General features: G+C 45.1%; 1 protein-coding gene across 4 annotated transcripts in view; it reads right to left on the minus strand.

Moving 5' to 3' along the window:
* The window catches only part of RASSF8 (Ras association domain family member 8), an 89,142-nt gene extending 66,912 nt beyond the window's left edge, over nt 1-22,230 (minus strand). The window contains exon 1 of one of the 4 annotated variants that reach the window (XM_066634019.1): nt 22,051-22,230. The gene's annotated coding sequence lies outside the window, so the exon portion shown is untranslated. Of the gene's footprint in view, nt 1-20,563; nt 20,583-21,648; nt 21,712-22,005; nt 22,025-22,050 lie in introns of those variants that run through there. The other 3 variants (XM_066634021.1, XM_066634020.1, XM_066634023.1) reach the window with 3 other exon arrangements.
* Nucleotides 22,231-23,494: the final 1,264 nt, after the last annotated feature.

The raw sequence follows: 23,494 nt of genomic DNA on the forward strand, positions 1-23,494 counted from the left end.
TATCGCAATGCATCTAACTTTGTAACTTGCAGAAATACAGCTTCTCTGGTGCAGTCAAGAGACACACACACACACCCCACTGCCTTACCTTTATGTAACACTTCCAGTGCAAAAACTATCACCTTCTGGTGCTGCAATTCTATGACTCAGTCAAATGCTGCAAGGTTTTCTCATTATAATGAGTGACAGCACACTGCAGAACCAGAGACACCACCAGAAATACTGACTACCTTTCGCATCAATCTGCCTGCAAACCTCATGTTTGAAGAACACAGGGAGAGACCATTCCCCTATTTCACCAGCAAGTTATTCGGATGGAAAGAAATGAGCACTACAACATGCTCACCTGCAAGCTTAGGCAACTTAAATATCATGCATCTACAGGCACTTTCATCTCTTCAGGTTTATGCATTTACAGAACAATTAAGCACAGTCAATTGTTTTTATCATACTTATACTTTGCTTCTCTCCAAAGGGCTGAAGACAGAGCTGGGGAGTGACCCATTCTGGAATCCAGGCCAAAAGATTTATAAAGCAGCTTCATGAATGAGCAGAGACCAAACATAAGTCTCCCTGGTTTATTAAAGTCTTTCTACTCCATCGCTCTGGCTCTCAATTCTTGAGCAATCCTATGCTTTACAAGGGGTCCTTCCTTCCTGGCAGCAGCCCAAGAGCTAATCGGGTCTCTTAAGGGTTCATGAGATCTCCATATACAAGCATCCAAGTCTCTCAAACGGGATGCTGAAAACAAAGTAAAAAAATAGATGTTTCAAATAGGAACTTCATAAAAAAAAAAACCACACAAATTTCAGCTTTGTGAGGCAGACAGGACTTCCCTTCCCTGGTTTGAACATGCTTGCAAAAAGGAAAAATCAACCACCATGTGACTGAACTGTGGACAAAGGGATTTTTCCCCAACAACTCAGCGATAAAAGTTCAAAAAGGTTCATCATAGGCATATCAGATCCAGAAAGGTCTTCTTACACATTCCTCATTTGAGATAGTTCTGCTTCTGACAAGCACCTCGTGTATGTGTTACTGACCACCGTACTTAAGACACAGCTGCTACTTGACTCTGTTTTGGCCAAAACTAACCCCATAACAGGGATGCCCAAACTGTGCAACATGACGCCTTAGGGCAGAACTGCACACTCAAAGGGGCATCATGGGATGTCCCCAGTGGCCCCTCCTACCTGCTCCCCCAGGGGTCACCCTCTTGGATCCTACAAGATCTCATGAGATCCAAGACAGAAAAAGGTCTTCTTGGATCCTACAAGATCTCATGAGATCCAAGATGGAGGTGTCCAACTCTTGTGAGATTCGAATGCCACCAGCTTGGATCTCATGAGATCTCCCCAGGCTGAGCTAGAAAGAGGCTGTGGGGACACTGTGACCCAGGTACGTTTAGGTACCACTGGCCTATAGGACAATTGCTCAAGCTCCACTCCGTGCCTTGGACAAGTATCCAAAACCACTGCTCAACTGCTCTCCATTACAAAAATAAACACAGGACACTAAGCAGCGTCCTAGTGCGACCTAGTATTAGGTAGTACGATCAAAGCAATTCCCCCTGGAGAAAATGTAAACACGGCAGTGTTATGTCCTGTGTTGGCACCACTCAAAGCAGCAGTGAAATCTGAGCACTGACACACCCCAAAGTTGAAAGTTGCCATGCCAAGTTATGCTATCAAGGAAAAAATTAATGCAGGCATCATCATGAAAGCATGCAGAATGCGGAACTAAAACGTAAGCTATCTACTACCCTAAGCTTGGTGACAATGCTAGATAAACAGACAACTCAGCAGGATTTCCCAGCGAAGCAGACAGTTGTCTTATTGCCCCATCTTCAGATGATCAGATTTTGTTACACGGCTTTAATACCTTTCTTTATGAATTTGCCATCTGTTCAACGTAAGAAAGCCAGACTAAGAAGAATCACAAAGCTCCCCCTCCCACCGCTGCAGCAGACACACAGTGTTTTGCTGGTTTTAAAATATGAAACTGTCCCTAAGACCACATTAAAAAATACAAGGCTTTCACACTGGGGTTTATGCAAATAAGTGACATGTTTCAGTAGTCCAATTATTATTTGATTACTGCAAGGAAACTAGGAGGGAAATGTGACCCAGACTTATTACTTAATAAAAATAAATACATTGAAATGGATAGAAACTAGCTAGTGGGGCCAAAACAAAGACACACCAAGAAGCCCAAATTAAATCTACATAGCTCAATTGGTTGCATGTGCTTGGTGGAGCTCTTTCTCCTCCTATAAAAGCGCCAATGGAACAGCTGTGAAAAGACTTAAGGCTCTTAATCTAGTTCCACTTTAAGAAGATTGCCAAAAATAATACAACCTGTACAAATGCCTTAATGTTAACTGTTGCTGCAAAGAGGCACAAGTTTTAGATCATGCAAAATTACACAAAGATATAGCAGATTATCAGGAATACATGACAAGCTTCAAATACCATTTGGGGGGGGGGAGGATGGACATTTCTTAGGTTGGGAAGAGAAGAGGTAATCAAAGATCAGCCAGTATTTATAGCAACAGTAATTATATCGTCTGTTTTAATAGGCACTTTTTAATCATGTAATCTGCTTCAGAGAAACATGCTATTAGGCTGGTATGCAAATTTCCTGGTAGCAGACTGGCAGGAGCAACAACTTCAGTATCAATAGTCAAACCAGATTTGCTTGGAAGCACAAATGTAAAATAGAAACCATTTTGACCAACCAACTCCATCATCATGTTCTGCTATAATCTCCCCCAAAGTTTAACAGTCAGAATCATTCCCTACTCCAATCTGTGATGTTCCTTAAAGAACCCTTTCCAAAGGTTATCTGTTAATAAGTGCCTACAGCAAAACAGCCATTTGTGCAGCTTTTAGATAATGTCATATAGATAACCATAACATCATACAGATAACGTTTAGATAACCATAAGGTCAGTAAATACCAACTTAGAAACTGTATCACCACATTAGTCCCTAATATGGCCCCAAATTTAAAACTCTCACCATTTCCCCAATGTAAGAAGTTGCAGGACAAGTTGCCTTTTATGCATTTTATTGCTAGGATTTGGAGTTTCAAAATTCCTCATGTAAAGGTCTTGACACAGCTGCTTTGAAATAGGAGTACACTGTTTTCCCTCAGTATAGACCAGAAATTTTCAATCACTGTGCTGCCGCACACTGGTGTGTCACAAACGGTCTGCAGGTGTGCCCCAGGAGTTTGGGGGTGAGCCATTTCTTAGTAGGACCATTGGAGGATGTGAACCCTAATTCTCAAAAAACTGATGGTGTACCTTAATAACTTTAGCACCTTGTCAGCGTGCTGCGAGTTGAGAAAGGTTGAAAATCACTGGTATAGACCAGGGGTCTCCAAACCCTGACCCGGGGGCCAGATGCGGCCCGCAGTGAGCCTCTAACCGGCCCGTGGTCAGCCTCTTGTCCCTGAAAGCCTCTGGCCCACTTGACTGAACATGACCAGAGCTGTGCTCTGATTGCATCTGGAGGGTGTTCTGAGGGCCGGAGAGGCTGAGTGAATGAGCCCACTCATTCATCTAAGTTCCATCTCTAATTTGTTTATTTAAGTTTTATATTTAAAATTTTTTCCGGCCCTCAGCACTGCGCCAGATATTTCATGCGGCCCTCTGGCCAAAAAGTTTGGAGATCCCTGGTATAGACAATCTGCTAATTACCCCTCTACAAACAGTGCAGAAGGATGGAAATCCTTATTCAAACATTTTTCTCTTGGTTACTGCTTTACCCAAACATTGTTTTGCAGTCACTTAAAAGTCCTGTGCAAATAAAAAAAGGTGTTGACCGTCTTGCTGGAAAGTGTCACTATAACGGTTTCAGAGCACTGGATAATGACTTCCAATAGCATATATTAGCCAGGAATCACTGATCAATACCATTTATTTCACAGATGAGCCTGAGTTAATAGGAGTGCCAAAAACAGTTCGACCTGTTTGCTTAGGACTGTTTTTAAGTTCCTGCAACAGTCTTGATTTTATGCCTGGCCACATGTTTAAAAAACCCAAATATACCACTGACACATTATATTTTGGGTTAAATGGGGTAAACAAAACTGTGAAAACCTACACAAGGCTTCGTGCAAAATGCTCTTGTAAATTCTGTGGCAATGCAAGAACTGCTTCTAGAGAACTTATTTTAAGACGCCAATCTGAAATCTGGAGACTTGAAAGCTGCCACTACTTGTTTGGCCTCTACTTCAGAATTCAACGGTCTTGCTTCTAGCTACCCCTGTAGCTACTATTGGTTATATGGCTCTTAGTACAGTAGGCACATACCTTGCATGAAAAGCTCCTGAACCACCAAGTGCTGTTTTAATTAGCAACTTAAAAAAAAAAACTACACTGTGCCATTAATACCATTTTTTTTGCTAAAATTAATGTATATAGAGAGTCACTGACAAGCTGAAGAGAATTTGCAAATTAAGGGCTGTGAACCCTTACAAATCAAGAGGGTGTATGTATAGGAGGTGGGGGCGGCAGCCAAAACTGGGCAAGCTGCCTTCTTTCATGCTATCTCCCACCCCCAATTTCCTGCTTCTCTTCTTTAAGGGCTACACTCTACTTATATCATCATACATCTCAAGGAGCAAGAGACATGCAAGCACCCCAGACACTACTGTTTGCAGCTGCATAGCTGTGCAGTGTCAGAAAGAAAGTCAGCCAATTTCTTTCCCATTCTATGGAATTATAGTGGAATTTTTCACCCCCTTCTTCACTTAACTACTCAAGACTTTCCAAGCTGTCAGCCCCACAGTTTTCAATGTCATCAGCATTGCCTCCTGCCCTCTTACTTTGGATTCAAGAGGGCCACCCCGCAAGCCTTCCTTTGCCACAGTTCCAACTGCTGCCCTTAATCCAGCCAAGGTTAAGCGTTTGAAGTTCTGTTGATTTCAGCGGGAGGGAAGTCAATCACTTGTTTAACACTTTAAAAAGGACTACTTTTTGAGCGCTGAACTTTGGGTGCAATAATGCCTAGTAGTCCTAGGATTTCTTTCTAGTGACAAGCTTTCACATGTCCAAAAGTGAGTTTGTCCTCTTTCTCCCACTGAACCGGATCAGTGGTGCAGGCAGAAGAGGTGTTAACAGAAAGCCAGGAGGAAGAGAAAAACTAGGCGGTGATCTTTCATTTGGAGATTCAAAATAGCTCCAGGAAGAAAGAGGGGATGCCTTTCTCCAAGACATCATTCTGATATCACCAAACACATCAATCCTTCCCCTCAGCCCTATTTGCAAGTCTGAGGATTCCTAGCTCTGCCACAGAAAGATGCAGCAGTTACAGTTCTGAGAGGCAACAACCCAAGCGGATGAAGTGGAGGGTGGGGTGGCAACAGAGAACAAGGGACAGAACTTGAGGAGGACACTTGGATCACTCCTATCTCTAAGAAACATGGTGACAAACCTGCAAGTACGCAAGAAGCATGGAAACAGTTTTTTATCATTCTATGCTGTGTTTTATGTAATAAGTTTTGTAAGCCACCTTGAGCTTTGGGGAGGGCAGAGTATGTATGTATGTAGGTATATATGTATAAATAAAATAAGATTGACCTGAAACAAACAGGAATGCAAGGCAACCAGCAGGGGCTCAAGGCAGGCATGCATTTGAGACACTGCAAAGAAGAGTCCTTAAAAGGACTGAGACCCAGGGAGGAAGCAAAGTAGCCTGGTTGTCTACAACAACCATTTTCAACCTTTTTCATCTCATGACACTCTAAAATTGGCAAGGCACACCATCAGTCTTTTGACAATTGACAAGGCACACCATGCTGCTAGTGGGGAGCTCACATCCCCCAATGGCTCTACTAATAAATGACCCTCCCCCAAACTCACATGGCCCGCCTGAGGACTGTACGTGGCACACCAATGCACCATGGCACAGTGGGTCTACACGCACAAACCACACAATTCTAGACTCAAAAGGACAGCAGCCTTAACACCACACACAGCTGCGCATTAATCAATTTCTTCCCATTACTATGAAGCATTCAGGAACGTACTGAACGAGAGCTTGATCAAAAGTGCACTGGTGAAATAAAATTGGCACGAACCGCTACACAAAACCGTAATCCACACCAACTGCTAAATGAAAAGTTACGCAGAAATGTACAATCCTGACCTATTCAAAAGACGGCTGCTCTAACCCAACAGTTTCATAGCTCTTGTTTTTGCTGCTTTAAACCAGCAACACCCAAAGCTTCAACCATTGTCCAACGAAAATGCGGTCCCTGTTCAGACCACAGCTTTTTGTTCCACCTCTTCTGTGTAGATCTGGGCAACAGGACGCTCAGGGCAGTCACGTCTCTTGCCCAGCATCCCAGAAGGCTGCGCAACAGGACATCTGGGCAGACATGACCGCCCAGAGCATCCTGGTGCCCACATCTACCCAGAAGAGGAATGCTCACTGGGCAGATGGGTCCATTTGAACCCTGAATCTGGTCCCCAGGCCTGGTTCGAGCAGCCCTGCTATAAACAGCAACAGTCTCCAGCTACACAACCAACAGCATCCACACAAGAACCAGACAGCAGGAAAGAGTCTTAAATTATAGCTGGTGCCAAAAAAAAAAAAAAAAAAGGGTTAGGAAATCTCTGTCCCACATCTACAAGAGATACCATCTTCAACTGAGACATACCAACTAGCTGTTTACATTTCCCCCACCTCTTCAGGTATCTGCTGTGTACAGATTATCTAGCACAGGCATGTCCAACTTTGAACAGGTTGTGATCTACTTTTTCCAGTCAAAAGTGCCGGTGATCTACCACCACGAAAATTAAGTTTCAAATTAGTTTCAAATTAAATTTTAACCCAATAAAGTTGGAGGATTCCCCCCCCCCCATTTTTAATGAACCTTCTGTCATTTACTTGGATGTGATCAGCTGTTAAGCAAATTAAGCAAAAACAAAACAGACAAAGATCCAGTAAGAACTGCGAGGGGAAATGGAAAGTACATTTTTTCTTAAAATTTTATTAAGTAATAACTTTCTTTAACTGTCTTAATAACTTCCTTTAACTTTTATTGAGTAATTTGTGTTAAATTTAGGTCGAGTATTGATCCAGGCTGATCTTGCACAATCTTTACTATTTCGCTCTTGCTCATTAGTGAGACGTCTGAGCCTGCATTTCATCCACCAGCTTTTTGAAGTTGGGTGAATATTGCGTGAGGGCCAGTCTCAGGGAATCCTGGAGATGTTCATCTGTCATGTTGGGACGTTGTGTACTCTTTGTCATTTTCAGATGGGAAAACGCAGATTCACACAAATAAGTTGAACCGAAACAGGAGTGTACAGCTTCACTGCATCTTCTCAAGTTGGGAAATTTGTCTCTAGGTGCTAGCTTCCAAAACAATTCTTGCTCAGCACGGGTCTTGAGAAAAATGTCATTTTTAACGGTTAATATCTCGTTTTCAAGAGATGGCTTGTTCAATGAGTAATTTTTACTGATAGCAGCTGCAGTTTCTTTAATGTCCACATCTACTTTGAATGGGTATGACAAGTACTCCACAACTGTTCCAATTTTTTGGAAGTCACAGAATCTATTTTCGAATTCCTGGACAACAGAACAGATTTCTGTCCCATACTTCTCATTCTGAAAAACAAAATTTGGATATTGTCCCTGATGGTCCTGTGTATTAGGAAAATGATCAAAAGTGTTGTTTGCAAGGTTAGTCATCATTAGCTCAAATTTGCTCTTGAAGGATGAAACTGTACTCATCATCCCCCCAATGCATTTGTTTTTAACCTTGTAGTTCAAGGTTCATATCACTTAGTTCGCCTGTAAAGTTAGCGAGAAATGCCAGATCACATAACCACTCCTCATCTTCCAACTCTGCTTGGTCATCTCCCCTTCCCTTCAAAAAACTTCTTATTTCATTCAGCAAATCACGAAACCTTTGCAGAAATTTGTGCCTACTTAGCCACCTTACATCTGCGTGCAAAATGATTTCTGCTGCCCCTTCATCAAGAGTAAGACTGAAAAGCCGTCTTTGATCTTCCACGAACTGAATTTACAATTTTGAAAGTGATGTCCATGACAGTCTTTGTATTGAGTTTCTTGCTTGCCAAAACTTGCTGGTGAATGATGCAGTGGTAAGAAAGGAAATCTGGGAAGTCGTCATGCTGTCTACAGAAGGCTATGAAACCGTTAACCTCACCTGTCATTGCTCTTGCTCCATCAGTAGGGATGGAAACAAGTCTATGCAATGGAAGATTACGCTTTGTCACAAAAGAATGGAAGAACTGAATATTTCCTGACCGGTAGTTCTCCCTTTTAAAGAAATCATTCTAAGTAGTTCTTCTTTAACACTGAAGTCTTCAAAAACCATCTGAATAAGATAAAGACTAGTAACTGGGCTATGTCTCTTATGTCTGTAGATTCATCCAGCTGGAGTGAGAAAGCAACACAATTTGAAACGTCCTCCAACAATTGTTCAGTTGTGTCTCAACAAGGTGTGTGCTTGCTTTCTTGGAAACTTCAGATTCAAGAAAGCCAAAGCTATTCAGGCATTTATTCACATGCAAAATGTTTTCCTTTCACATACACACCACTCTACTCCAGCTTAGAAAAAAATAAGAAATATAGTGTGACCCCGGTATCCACAGATCCGTCATCTTCGGTTTTGATTTTCCGCTGATGCTTTGGACTCAGGGGAAAAAGGCATTTCCTGTTTGCTCATCAAACTGGGAGTGGATAGGATCTGCATATCAGCAGATACCCATATCCATGGGGGGGGGTGGAGGCAGGAATGGATCCCCCATTCCTGCCCCATTCCACACAAAAAGGCCCAACTGTAGCACAGGACCTTTTTTAGGACCAGTTCAAAAGTCACAAAGTTGTAAGCAAGTTTTTTGAAGGTCAGCAGTATTAGGCAAATAATTCGTGGGGGTTGGAGTGACGGTGGCAAGGAAAGAGCAAAACTTGGTGCTAGTGGGTTTTGAACGTATGGTTGCAAATACCACGTGGTTAATATCCGTGAATTTGGAGTCTTTGGAGCAGGTGAGGCGCCGCCTAGACTTTCAGTGAAGCCTTCCTTCCTCAGAGATACCCTTGCCTTGTTTTTGGCTTTAAAGGGCAACCATCTCTACCTCCTGGCTGGTGGGGGAGGGGAGGAGACACCAGAAAGGGAGTGTGTTTTGCTTGATCTTTTGCTCTATGCATCTGGTTGGAATCTGGATGCAAAGGAGGGAGTGGGAAGCCCCCCCCCAACAGGACAGCCAACAAAGCGCCTCACCAGCACCCCTGCTGGAGGGAGGGGGGGTGCTGTGAATGCTCCAATTTATATCACACTCCGCATGCCTGCTCAGAAGTTGTTCCATTGCGTTCAATGGAGCTGAATTCCCAGCAAAGTATGCAAACATAACAAAATTATGGAAAGTTGGAGTTGAAATCGCTGCCACTTTTCTGCAGGTGGGTTTGAAAAGGGGCTGCTTGGGTGAGCTGCTTTGGGTCCTGTACTCTGCTCCTCGGAACCCAGTCCCATAGAGGAGCCAGCGGCCTGCTCTGACCCGGGCAAGTTCCAAGCACGCTGGCACGGGAAACAGCATGTGGCCTCCTCCCCCGTCACTCGCAGGAGTGGGACCTTGACTACCCTTAGAAGCACCAACCCTCAGGAGGAAACTCTGAGCCCTTCTGGCAGGCAAGTGATGCTGGGATACGTGCAGACAAAGGAAGTTGCTGAAGACAATTGACAACACCGAAGGTGGGACTTGGGCGGCTTTTGGCACAAAGAAAACCCCAATTTGGACGGAACACGTGGGATCAAATCCTATGCAGGTTTAAGCCGATGGACGCATTTTCCCCACAGAACAACTGGTGGAGACCAAGTTAAACGGAGCCGAAAGGCTCACAGATGTACCCCAACGGCTAGGAACACAGTAAACCAACAATGCCAAATAGCCTCATTAATTCAGCCTAATGGATGCAACAACACCCACCGCTAATTAGTACAATTCAGTTTGTACACATGAATAAGTGAACAAAGCCAAGCCCACTGGGCCCAAAGCGATGAATTCTTTCTCCACCGTTTATTGCCCATTACAAAAACCATGTCAATGATGCGATCAGCGACTGGAGACCTCCACTGTCATCCTGTTCATCAATATTTCATGAATGTCAGAAACAAACATTTTCCCACAAATTATGGGAACCACCAAAGCATTAATGAGAAGCATCATTAACCACCAGCGGCAAAACAAGATTGGGACAAGTAACACAAGAGCAAAGACTGCAAAGATCCTGCAAGAACATGTCTGTCATTGAATTTAAGAATATAGGTTGGACCTAGGTATCCACAGAGGATCTCCCACGCATACCGAAACCCACAGATAATGGCACACAGCCTCTCTGGGCCTCAGAAAGCCTCCCACAAGCAACTGCAAAGCACTTCTGGTTGTGTCCAGGAGGTCCTCTGTGGGTCCTCCAGCCACAGGTCTAGAACATGTGGTGGATGAAAATCTGCAAAAAATAAAAAGGTTTTCAGAACACCTCTGTCCATCACACTTTCCCGGGAAAAAGCCCCACTGTAAACAATGGGACTTGCCTCTTCTTAGTAGATGTCCACATGATTGCACTGTGAATTATGCCTAATGCAGCCAGGAGGATGTGTATGGTGGTTTAAGGTGCATGACCTCAGGATGCACTCCCTCGATTAAGAGACTGCTTAATGCTGCACCTGCAACGGCTTATAACAAAATAAGACACACATAAATGAACACATGTAGAAAACCTCACCTTAAGCTGTTTCTGCCCAACATTATATACGAACAACAGGGGCCAAATTGTGTACATCTGCAGGTCATGCAAAAATGGGTTTAATGAGCAGCAGTGCCTTTTCTGGACTTGCTTATCCAATGCACGTATTTTTTTTAGAAGCACAAACTTTGGAGAAAGTACCAATATCTCATTTCCTGGTAAAGATTCCCCATTACAAATATAATGAAAACTCAAAACTACTTATTGCTATGAATCTTCTTCACTCGTTTCATCATGACTATGGCAAAGGAAGTAGCCAGAGAAATGCACCTTAAGTCTGCCATGGATAAATCCACTTGAGAAAGTTTAAAAACACACATCAAAGCCAAAAGAAGACAACTTTCTGACCACATGTATTTAAGCATTCATAACATGGGCAACGAAAACAAAACCAGTCATAGTCGCCATCCCCTCATGCACTTCTAAAGTAAATATTTTATAGATGTACTGCAGCGATGGGAGGTGATCATCACTGCTTTGTTGCTCTGGGAAAAGCCAACCAGAGATAGCATGTTGCACTTCCAAAATAATTGAATGGGTTTTGATTCTGTAACTCGCACCATGAGCTTTTAGGCCTCTCAAGGGTCTCCCAAATGGCAAAAAGTACCCCAAATATCAAAACATTCTACTCTGAATTCCAAAGCTCTGCACCAACAAATAGATGTTATTTTCCTGTCATTTAGCTCCTGGAATGAAAAAGACTCCTTCAGTCTTTTTCATTTTTTTACCCACAAGATACAAGCAAGGGTGCAAGGAGGAGAGAACAGAAAGAAAATGCTTCCAAAAGGACCGTATTCTCCTGTGCTTACATCAAAGTGAGTTTTAAGTGAAGACTAAGGTGCAAGAAGGGCATGGGAACACAAGGAATTGTGGTGAACAAGATACTATTATGATCATTTATAAAACAAGATCAAAAATATTAAGTCATTAAGTTCTCAAAGTGGTTTCTTTATGAAGTTGTTGAGAGAAAAACCTATTGCTGGTCCGGGCTACGGTCTGTGTGGAGTTTCTCCCCACGCCTGCATGGGTTTACTCTGGCCTGGAAAGCTCACATTTATTTCCACAATTAATAACAGACGTGTCTGGGGTCTTTATTTAGAAGTTTGATTATGTTTTTGTGACCAGAAATATGCTGTAGGAACATAACTCTTGTTACTTATATCAGTTAGCCTATGGCAGTGGTTCTGAAACTTTCTAGAATCGGGACCCACTTTTTAGAATGACAATCTGTTGGGACACACAGGAAGTGATGTCATTAACCTGAAAGTGACGTCACGGCCAAAACTGACACCATCAAGTAGGAAGTTTATAACACCACCACATGACAAAATCAAATTAAGTAAATTTTAAAAGTGTAACTTTACAAATTTATTTAAAATAAATAGAACCCCCCTAGCCTGTCTAGTGGTTACTGATCTGTTTAAAAAAAATTCCCCAATCATCACCAAAACTTCAATCCTATCCACATTTACCCAGGAGTAAGCGCCATTGACCATCATTGTTAAAATCATATACATAGTAGCCTGTTCAAAGTACAGATCTGTAACATTTCCCTAAATGCAGTTATGTGCCATGGTAGCATTAAGTCTAATATTAAAAATAAAATGCATTTCATGAATGGGGACCCATCTGAAAGTGACTCATGACCCACCTAGCGGGTCCTGACCCATAGTTTTAGAAACCTTTGTCTATGGCATCTGTTGCTTAGGAAGGTACAGTTCCCACCCAAAAAACACCTTTTGGGAATTAGGAACAACCCCCCCCCCCACACACACACACAATATTAGAACTTCAAAGTACTATAACCCAATACTATCCAAAACTATTTGAAAACCAATGCCCTAAGAGGACAGTCTGCTCATGGCTCTATCATTTCCTTTTCATTTGGTTCTTGAAACAAAACCTTCATAGTTATACAGTGCTGTAGAAAAGGCAATAATAAACATGCCTCTGAAATGCTGGATTGCGCTGTCATAAGCAATACACGCGTACATACACCAGAGCAAAAACAAAACACACAAGGTTATTTCTAGTACAACTCCACATTTTTGCATTAATTCAAACTACCACTATAAACCCTGGGGCAAAGGCAACGAAAATCCTTGTGGAAAAAAGAAAGCATATATCTCTCCATTATTGCAAAGGGGGGGGGACACAAAAAGCCAGAAACTTTACATCACTGAGGAGTTCAAAATGAGTTACATGAAAAGGATTTTTTTTTTAAAGCACTACTGAAGAAAAATAAAAGTTACAAGAAAAGGTGCTGAGCAACCAGCAGTCTAAAAGTTGCTATTTGGTAATTCATTTCCAAATAGCAACGTCTTAATTCAGGACTCTTCTAATCACAAGTCACTTTTCTACATCAGGGTGCATCCAGCCTCAATTATCCAAGGCAAATTAAAAATGGGACGTGATGCAAAAAATATATCTCAGTTGAGTAGCTGACAGTTCTGGTGGTTCAACCTTCTGGCACAAAAGGTCAAGCCCACAATGCGAGGACGACCAATCGAGGGTTGGATTTGGATCAGGGGCAACTGGGTTGACATGCCAGCTCCACTGTACAGTTTCTCGGTGACTTTGAGTCCATGACTGGCCAAGTTAAGATGTCACACTAAGCCATGGTTTAACATTACTGTTAGGACCCTTGGGTGCGCATGTACCTCCCTTCCCCTTTGTGTGCAAGGGGAGGAAATCCCCCAGATTCTGCAACTGGCTTGCTATCCTTTCTTGTTCACAAGCAGCATTTAAAACAAGCTGGAATCTTCTCAGGTTTGGTGGTGATAACAAATTCTAGTTTTAAACCAGGAACCAAAGCTGCTAATGTCCTTCACTTCATGCTGTGGTGAGTGGCGGGTGGGGGGGTTAACTTAAAGCTCACAGCAAGTAATAAGCCAGGGGTGTCAAATGTAAAGCCCATGTGCAGAATGCCCCCCCCCAGCAATTTATCTGGCCCCCATTATAATCGGGCTCTCCCATATCTTGAAAATATGAATAAGATTTGCACAATTGTCTCTTCTGTCATTTGTAGCTAACGCGTTTCTTATGTGAGAACCAAGTGCTTATTTCTGGCCGTCATCGGATGTCACTTTCTGCTGAATGATGTCACTTTCGGCCCTCAGCAGACGCATGAGTGCTAATCTCCCCAAAAGGCCTCTGGGTCACAACCAGAAGCCACTTTCAATTCGTGTTGAAGACTTCCTGTTGTGTCCAGGAGGCCCAGAGGTATGGGCTCAGCATCCACAGATAACGAGGGTCCACTGTACAAGACCCCACCCTAGCTGATGTGTGAATAGGGCAGATCCAGTTTTAAATCCAGAAATCCACCACCATCACCTACAGCTTCAGTTATGGATCAGACACTGCACCATAAAGGCCGACTTTCTGACACAACCGGATCTCCAAATTTCTGGGTCAAACTCCCACTACCTGTGCTTATTTTGGGTATCTACACTGCGGGTTGGCCACCTACACAACACAGACTGGAGAAAGCCATCAAATACTTTTAAAAAAAATGTCAGAGGATGAAGGATGACAAAGCAAGCCAAAAAAGACTAGGATGGAAAGTCACCAAGAGAAAGTTCAAAGGGCTTTCTGAGCTTACCATAATATGCCACATCGAGGTCAGGGGCAACACTCCAAGACTCTTGTAAATCTAAAGTGCAGTCTCACACCAATTTCATTGATCCCCAACTACTTTTAATAGGTTTATATACAATAGGTTTATATACCATAATAGGTTTATATCAAAGCACGCAAAGAACTGCAGCAACTGTCTGTGGTTCTAACTAGCCATTTGTGCTGTTCTAGAATTACACCGTCAACTGCTGAGAGTTCTAATACCCCTCTAACATGGGCTACAAATTTTCCCAAGTGAGAGGCTATAGCTAGAAACACACACACACACACACACACACACACACACACACACAGGCTATTCTTTATTTTCACATTATTCTAACAACGCGCAGTTTTGAAATGTCCAAAAAAGTTATATGCACACCCATAAGAACAGCCAACTGGAAACTGCGGCCCAAAGGTACTCTTAACACTCTCTTAACTTTGCAGCAAGTATTACCAGAAAACAAGACTTAAGAGCCAAGTCTTTCGAGGTGGTCTCTCAGAATAAAGATTCATGCCCAGATGTTTTGACGTCTTAGCCTTATCTAGATGCTTGAACTATCAGGTGCACTTCAACAGCTGGATGGCACAGATCAACGAAACTATCATCATTTTTCCTCTTGCCCCAGCTCTATTTTACAGCCTTTTTTGAAGTCTATGCCATGGAGAAATCAACCACAGCTGAGTAACACATGTTGTCATACAAAGCTAAAATGCAAGACCAAGTAAAGTGCTGGCAATACTGAACAGCAAGGGGCTTTGTTTTTCATGTACATTTTTAGCACCTTTCAAGTGTTCAAAGAACTTCACCTATCGGATACAGGCACAGCAATCTTTACAAATTGCCACATACAGGTGGATAAATGACTACCTTTATAAAGCAATTTGGGGGGGGGGGAGAGATTGGCATCTCTCAGGTGCCAAGATTACATCCTGAGCTCATAACTTCAGTGAGATTTGGGAAGGAAGATCTTCTGGCTCTCAGCTCATACACTTAGACACTATGTTCTGTTAGCCTTCCAAAATATTCCTTCTCTGCATCTTTCCGAGAATACAACGTGCCACAACCTTTTTGCCCACACCCCCGCAAGAGAGACACCAAAAAATGTGTGTGGAGATGAATTAAAGAACAATCAGTTATTGTTAAAGAACAATCAAGAGTAGCAGATTACACAACAACATGACATCTCAGCCTACTCATAACCTGAAGTCTTGAATTCTAGCAGACTGATCACATTTACAGCACAATCCTAACTTTTGCTGGAACAGGGAGGCCAGCAGGCAGAAGTCTGGGGCTGAAAGCAGCTCAACCCAGGGCAAGGGGAAATAACTTCCCCTTACCCCAGGGAGAGCCGCAGCAGTCCCAATGAATCTACTCAGATTTGCGCCACCTTTAAAGGTGGTACAGATCCAAGCAGAATGAAGCTGTCCCAGGCTGTCCAGGTACAGGGACAGGATCCAGAGTAACTGCTGGATCCTGGCTGCGCCCCCACTCTCCCACCACCCACCCACAGGCCTGTCCACTGCACAACCTCAAACACCTTTTCCCTGCCCTCCCCATGCCCCCCCAGACCTCCATGCCAGCTGAACTTGGCCAGTGCATACTTCCAGCCCACAGAGGCTAAAGGCAGCCTCCAAGAGTCAGCACATGTCCTTGCGCTGGCCTGGCTGACACTCGAGAAGGTGCAAACATGCTTTACAGCACGTTTATGACCCTCCCGGACTGGCACAAGGGACTTGCACTGGCCCAGCACAATCTTAGGATTGCGCTCTAAGGGTCTCAAAGTATCAAAGGCCCTAAGCTCCGATTTATGAACAGCCACTCCCGTAGAAAGAGTCCAATCCAGGCCAAGAAACATTTGTATTAGAAAGAGATGGTCCTAACCTACAGTATCATTATCAAGTGACTACAGATGAGTTCATCTACACAGGTGACCAAATAAATATTTCTGAGGACTGGTGATGTCTCTGCAAAGCTGATTACCTAATAAAAAGTGTCTTTAAGCAAATGAAAGGTGTTGGTGTTAACCTCCTAAAAAGTTTTTTTTTTTTAATTTTATTTAGGGCTTTTACCTACAGCTTCTTCAAGAATAAACAGTAAAGCCTAGTAATGGGTCAAGAGTTCTTCCAACTACAATTTGGTCTGTAGGAATCATCTGTCTCTAGTTTTGCAGCCCCAAAAAGCATCTAACCCCTTCTCAGAAAGCAACCTGTATACATTTATTGTGGTCCCACAGACCTGCTTTTGATATGGGGCTTAAATGTAAAAAAAGAGGCAAAATATGTTTCTCAAGTCCACATCACTTCCCCTCTACCATTTTGCTGCAATTTGCGATACAAGGACACCTGCAAGAGGGATCTGAAGGCCTTAGGAGTGGACCTCAACAGGTGGGAAACCCTGGCCTCTGAGCGGCCCGCTTGGAGGCAGGCTGTGCAGCATGAGCTTTCCCAGTTTGAAGAGACACTTGGCCAACAGTCTGAGGCAAAGAAGGAAGGCCCATAGCCAGGGAGACAGACCAGGGACAGACGGCACTTGCTCCCGTTGTGGAAGGGATTGTCACTCCCAAATTGGCCTTTTCAGCCACACTAGACGCTGTTCCAGAACCACCTTTCAGAACGCGATACCAGAGTCTTTCGAGACTGAAGGTTGCCAACATGTAACAGGAGTGGGGGGGGGGGTCATCACACTATCACGTGCCAATTTGTGGTGCCCACCCCCCATAATTTCAGAGGGTTTCATTTTGCCATGACTACATCAAGATAGCAGACAAGCAGCACTTTGCAGTTTCAGGAAGAGCTACGCAAATGCTAAGAATGACTCTTGTTTGTCAAGACGAACAACAAATGAAGTTGCCATCGGGCGCACTCTTAACTTTGCTTGGTAACTGAATCCCTCTTGCACATCCCTGAACCCATCCAGGATCATTTCACTACTTTAACCAACTAATCTCAGAGTCTGTTTTGCAAGTGTCAAGTCACCTGAGCACTTCAAGAGGCTTCAATGCTTGCTTTGCTAGAGCCAACTAAGTTCTTCTACCTAGGCCGGTGTTTCTCAAAGTCTGTCCTCCACGTCGCATGTCCTCCTAGCGGACGTACCACTGGAAGTAACTGATGATGTCATCAGCTGATGATGATGTAGACACAACAAACACCAGTTAAGAGTCTCAGAGCACACTGGAGGGGATTTTTGAGTGTGTGAAAAGTGCACATTGGAGTTCTGCCCGCCAAGCCTCTTCCTGCTGCTTGTTGCACTGCAGGTCTTGCTGCCAGGAGGCAGGGGTCTGGGGGTCCCATGAGTACCACCAGATACCACCTCAAGTACCACCAGTACCACTGGTTGAGAAACACTGACCTAGGCCATGGATGGCTAGTCTTTCAACTTTAGGGCTCCTGGACCTTTAACTATTGGGTAGAAGGGGGAATTTCAACTGGTGCAGCTTGTCATATGGGAGATGACAAGCTGCACTTGCACCCAGACAGGGCACAAATTCAAGAGTCTTCCCCTGCTTATCGCAATATCTGTGAGCAGGAAGGTTGAATGCTTGAGGACCCAATCCTATCCAACGTTCCAGCACCGGTGCAACCGCAATGCAGCCCCAAGGTAGGAGAACAAATGTTCCCAAACCTTGAGGAGGCCTCTGTGACTGCCTCCGCATCATAGGACGTAGTGCATGCCCCATTGGCACAGCTGCACCGGCACTGGAAAATTGGATAGGATTGGGCCCTAAGGCTGCAATCCTATCCACACTTACCTGGAAGTAAGCCCCACTGACTCTAATGGGATTTCTTCTGTGTAGACATGCAGAGGATTGGGCTCTGACTTTCATAGCCAACAGCTATTGACACATCTATTCCCTTCTTGCAAAATCAACCTGAATACTTGCTATGATGCAAGCCTAGCAAATGCCCTCCAGGCAATTATGCACGCGCATTGATCTTTGGCTTTCTAAACCTCAGAGGTGCTCAGGAATTATAATCCACATCTGTATGACCAATACTTTTTACTACAATGTCACCTTGGGCATAATTTTGCAACAGAAAAAGTACAAATGTTTAAAAATAGAGATTTAAGGAGCCATTAACAAACTGCAAATCCAAGAAATTGGTATTAGATTGGTTTTTCTTGAATGGGCTCCCCTCCATGCTATGTGGTGTTATATAACAATAACCTTTATAATAGAACCGAAGCAAGGTTCAAAAACCATTTGCAAAACTATTTCTATCCCATTTCTCTTTTCAAAAGAGGACTCAAAGCAATTAAGATGCAGAAGAGAGTGACCAAAATGATTACTGAGCTGGGGCACCTCCCTGACGTGGAAAGGCTACAACATTTCGGGCTCTTCAGTCTAGAAAAAAGGCACCAGACGAGGGTACAACATTAAGAGTGGATAGAGGGAGGTTCACTTGAACCCGGGGACATCCACTAACACTGAGTGGCAGAAGAGTCAGAACAGGCAGGAAGAAATATTTCTTTACCCAGCGTATGATTAATCTGTGGAACTCCTTGCCACAGGATGTGGTGATGGCACCTGAGTGGCTACATGCCTTTAAAAGTGGATTGGACAGATTTCTGGATGAAGAGCCCATCACAGGTTACAAGCCATGATGGGTACCAATATGCTTTAAGTTACCTGATGGGGTTTTCTTCAGGTTTCCCCCACCTGCTAAAGGCAGGCTGGTGACTGGGCACCATGTCATTTGTATTACACCCTTCCTAGCTTCATTTGCCTGGTACTGTCACTGTTGTACTTTCAATGTCAGGTAAGGACATTTTTATCCACCCAGGCATTTTAATTCCGTATTTAATAGTTTGTTACTTATTGCCAGCACTGTAAAAAGTTTCTATTAGAGTCTTTTTATATCCTATCCTATCCATATTCTATCCATCAGGATTTATTTATATTCTATCCATCAGGTATTTATAACCATCCAGGTATTTATATTCTATCCATCAGGATTTTTTGTTGTTTTTTTTAAAGCAAGATAACTTAAACTTTTGGAAAGGCAGGATACCGTCACTCAATAAATAAATGCATTCACTGGATCCCAGCCCAGTCACCTGTATATTAGACAATAAAAATCCATATCCAAAAACCTTGAGCACACTTCCTAAAACCTGACCCAAATAAGCTGTTCTCACAGACCTTCCAGGGCACAAAATGAAAATATCCCAAAATGGTATAAAGATTGACAAAGACTTTTAGATCTTAAAAGGTTTCCAGTTATCAAGGTGTTCTTTAGAAGACAATCTATTTTCAGATAAAGCGTTGTGTATTGGAAGTTACAAAGACAGTTGTCTCTCAGCTGCCAAAAGACAATTTCCTTGAAGAGCACAATAGCTTAACACAAATTACTCACTGGTAAAGTACATTTGTTGCTTTTTGCACCATTTCTATTACTTTGCATATATATACATCATTTTTAATGCTGCTCTTCATTCTGCTTGCATTGTTTCCAGAAAGGGATCAGGCAAGCCTCAGTGAGAGCAAGTTCCCGTAACAGTGGCACAGTTGCCCACAGCTCCGCGTGGTGCATAATTCACATAGGAAAATTAAGTCAAATGCCCAAACTCAACAAGGGCAACCTATGCACGAGAGCACCTGTCTTGCACAGATTTCTGTGTGCGTGGTTCCTGACCCATCACAGATTACATGCGCACTGGGATCGTAATACAACACATCCAGGCAATCACCTACATTTGCAAGGTGTGAATTAATGCATGCATTCCCAGCCACAGACTAAAGCCATGCGTGTATTATTGGGCACAACTTCCCTGAAAAAACAGGAGCATGAAACAAACTTTCCAAGTCACACAAGAAGTTCTTTCTGAATATTCACTTGCCTTGTGGATACACACCCCCCTCGGTAGTAAGCCCAGATTTATCCAAAATGCCAGCAGGAACATGTTTGGATAAACATGTTTATCCAAAACATGCCACAAGAAATTATGCACCAAAGACAGCAAGCTCTGATTTCAGTCCAACTGAAGTGTACAGATGTGCTGGTGCTCCCTCCAGCGCCAATGCACAAAGTATAACTTGACCAGCTCAGAAACTTCAGTCTTGCAGCCCAACACCAAACAAGAGCAAAAAAGCATTCCAACACCATCAGCTGGAAACCTGGGTGTCTTTATAAAAATCAATGGACAGTAATTTACTTACTGCCTCTTCACAGTCCAGTGCACATTTAATTTTAACCAGGAGCGATGCTGCCTGCGCATGATGCAGAGCTGGCAAGAGCACAAGGCAGCCCTCATAGCTCAGATGTTTTTGCCTAGGGTGCCATTACTCTCCAGAAAGGATCCTGCCTTCTTCGGCTCTCAGTTCTGCCCAGGTGTGCTATCTTCTCCTGGATGTGACAGGTGTAGTTCTATAGGTACGTTCAGAACTGAGCAACCCTATGTTGTATTATTTTTTAAGCCCACAAGCAAGATCAACTTGGCTCTGCTGGTCACATCCAAAGGGCAGTCCATGGAGGAGAAAATAGTTTGGCCAACAGCCGAGGATCAGGAGTTCAGAAAGACACACACCCCCACCACCGCTTTGCCAGTGAGTCACTGAAAACAGCCACCCCAGACCTGTGCAAACAGAACTTGCAGCCTGAAAGTTCAGCCCTTCCTATTGTCAGCCCCAGCAGGATGGATCTCAGCCCAGGGCTCAGGGCTGCTCCAACCAAATCCCCCCACCCCCAGGCTGACAAGATGGATTTCATCCTGCAGCCCAATCCCTGGCTTGTTTACTGGGAAGGAAGTCCCACCGAGTTCAAGGGGGCTTTGCTGAGAGGTGTGCACCAGATCACAACCTGGACCCCTTTCAAGGGGGGGGGGGAATTAACCATTAAATGGACCATCAGTGGTAGAAATGGGGGGGTCAACAAGCCCTCCATGCAGGGGGGGGAGTCAGTCAGTTTGCAGACAAGAAAGCAAAAATAACGGGATTAAACCTCAATCCCACCAGCGGCGTAGCTAGAGGGGGGTGGAGCACTAAGTTTTGCAGGGAGCCTCACTGGTGCAAGCGGTCCCTCCCCTTGGGGGTCATTCTGGGCGGGGGGAGCAAGACGGAGGCGAACAGCCCCCCTCCCAGAATGGCTCCGAAGGGGGGCGCTTGCAGCAGAGAGGTGCCTGCAAAACTTAGTGCTTCGCCCCCCCTCTAGCTACGCCACCGATCCCCCCCCCCCCCCGGAGAAGGGCCCCATCGCAGTCAAGGGCACTGGAAACGCAGCCTGCGGACCACCCCTGCCCACAGACCTGGGAGGGAGCGCCCTGGAGGTCGGCGGAGCCTGCTCCCGAGGAGACCGAGGGCGATCGGGCTGCGGGGGGACTGGAGAGGCGGAGGGGAGAAGCGGGGAGGAAGGCAGAGGGGCGGGCGCCGCAGGAAGGAGGCTGGCCAGGGGCGGGCGGGGGGCGCGGGGAGCCCGGTCCCAGCAGAGTCCGCGGGGCGCTCCCGGGGGGCGCGGAGGCTGCAGCCCTGCAGGGCTCCTCGGGAGCCGGTCCTGCTGGCCCGGAGGCCGCCCCGCCCGCACCGCCTGGGGGGAGCCCCGCGGCAGACCTTCCGGGACGCTCCGAGGCTGTCCCTGCAGCGAGCCCCGCGCAGCCGGCACTTACTCCCGAGGAGACGTGCCAGCGGGGCACTGCCGGGTCGCGACTCACCGGCTGGCGGCTCCCTCCTCCCGCGCAGGGGCTCAGCTTCCTGAGGGTCCCGCGTCCTCCTCCTCCTCCCGCTGCTGGCTGGCCGGCCGGAGACGCCGCGCTGGCCGGGCAGCTCCTCCCCGCGCGGTCCTGCCCTGCGCCTCTCCGGTTACAGGAGCCCGGCCGGGCTGCCGCGCTCTCCTCCCCCTGCTGCTGCTGCTGCTGCTGGCGGGGCAACGGGACTGGGCAGCCGGGGAGGAAAGGGGAGGAGCAGCCCGTTCACACGTGCAGGGACGCGACTCGCGTCACCCAAGCACCGCCCCGGCGCGCGGTCCGGGGACACGTGTGAAGCGCGCAGCGCAGCGCCTCCCGGGCTCGGGGACGCCCACGCACAGCCCAATCCTAGCCACACTTTCCTGGGAGGAAGCCCCATTGACTCTAATCGGACTTACTTCTGAGTAGACACGCATAGGCTTGGGCAGTTAGTCTTTCTTTTCCAACACACCGAGGGCCCAAACCTACTCAGATGTAAGGCCCGTTGAATTCAAGGGGGCTTTCTCCCAGGAAAGTGTGGATAGCATTGCACCCTCACAGTCCAATCTTAGGCATGTCTCCTCCAAAGGAAGCCCCACTGTCTTCAGTGGGGCCTACTCCTAGGAAAGTGTGCATAGGATTGCAGCCTCACAGCCCAATCCTATGCATGTCTACTCAGATGGGGCTTACTCCCAGGAAAGTGTGCAAAGGATTGCAGCCTCACAACCCAATCCTACACATGTCTACTCAGAAGTAAGCCCCACTGAATCCAATGGGGCTTACTCCCAGAAAAGTGTGCATAGGATTGCAGCCTTAGACCTCCCTTTCAAAAAACTCAAAGCTGCTTCCAAGATCGGATCAATAGGGCAGTGGTTCTCACACATAGCACCAGGACCCACTTTTTAGAATGAGAATCTGTCAGGATCCACCAGAAGTGATGTCATAACCAGAAGTGACATCATCAAGCAGGAACAGGTTGCAATCCTACCCACACTTACCCAGGAGTAAGTCCCATTGACTATCACCATGTATATTAAAAGAATATACGTAGTTGCCTGTTAAAAGTACAGACCTGCAACATTTCCCCAAATGCAGTCACATCCCATGGGAGCATCAAGTCTGACAGATTAAAAATAAAATATGGAAATAGGCTTGCGACCCCACCTAGTGGGTCCCAACCCACAGTTTGAGGAAACACTGCACTAGGGAAAAGGCAACATTCAAATAGTTTAAACCAGCAGCTCTCAAACTTCTTAGTCTGTCAGGATCCACCAGAAGTGATGTCATTAACCTGGAAGTGATGTCATGGCCAGGGATGACATCATCAAGCAGGAAAATTGTTAACCCCTATACAACAAAAATCAAATCAAATTCAGTAAACTAACAGTTTACAATAAGTTTTTAAAAGAAAGAAAAACCCTCCTAACCCTCC

The sequence above is a fragment of the Tiliqua scincoides genome, chromosome 7 (genome assembly GCF_035046505.1).
Source record: "Tiliqua scincoides isolate rTilSci1 chromosome 7, rTilSci1.hap2, whole genome shotgun sequence".
Taxonomy (NCBI): Eukaryota; Metazoa; Chordata; class Lepidosauria; order Squamata; family Scincidae; genus Tiliqua; species Tiliqua scincoides.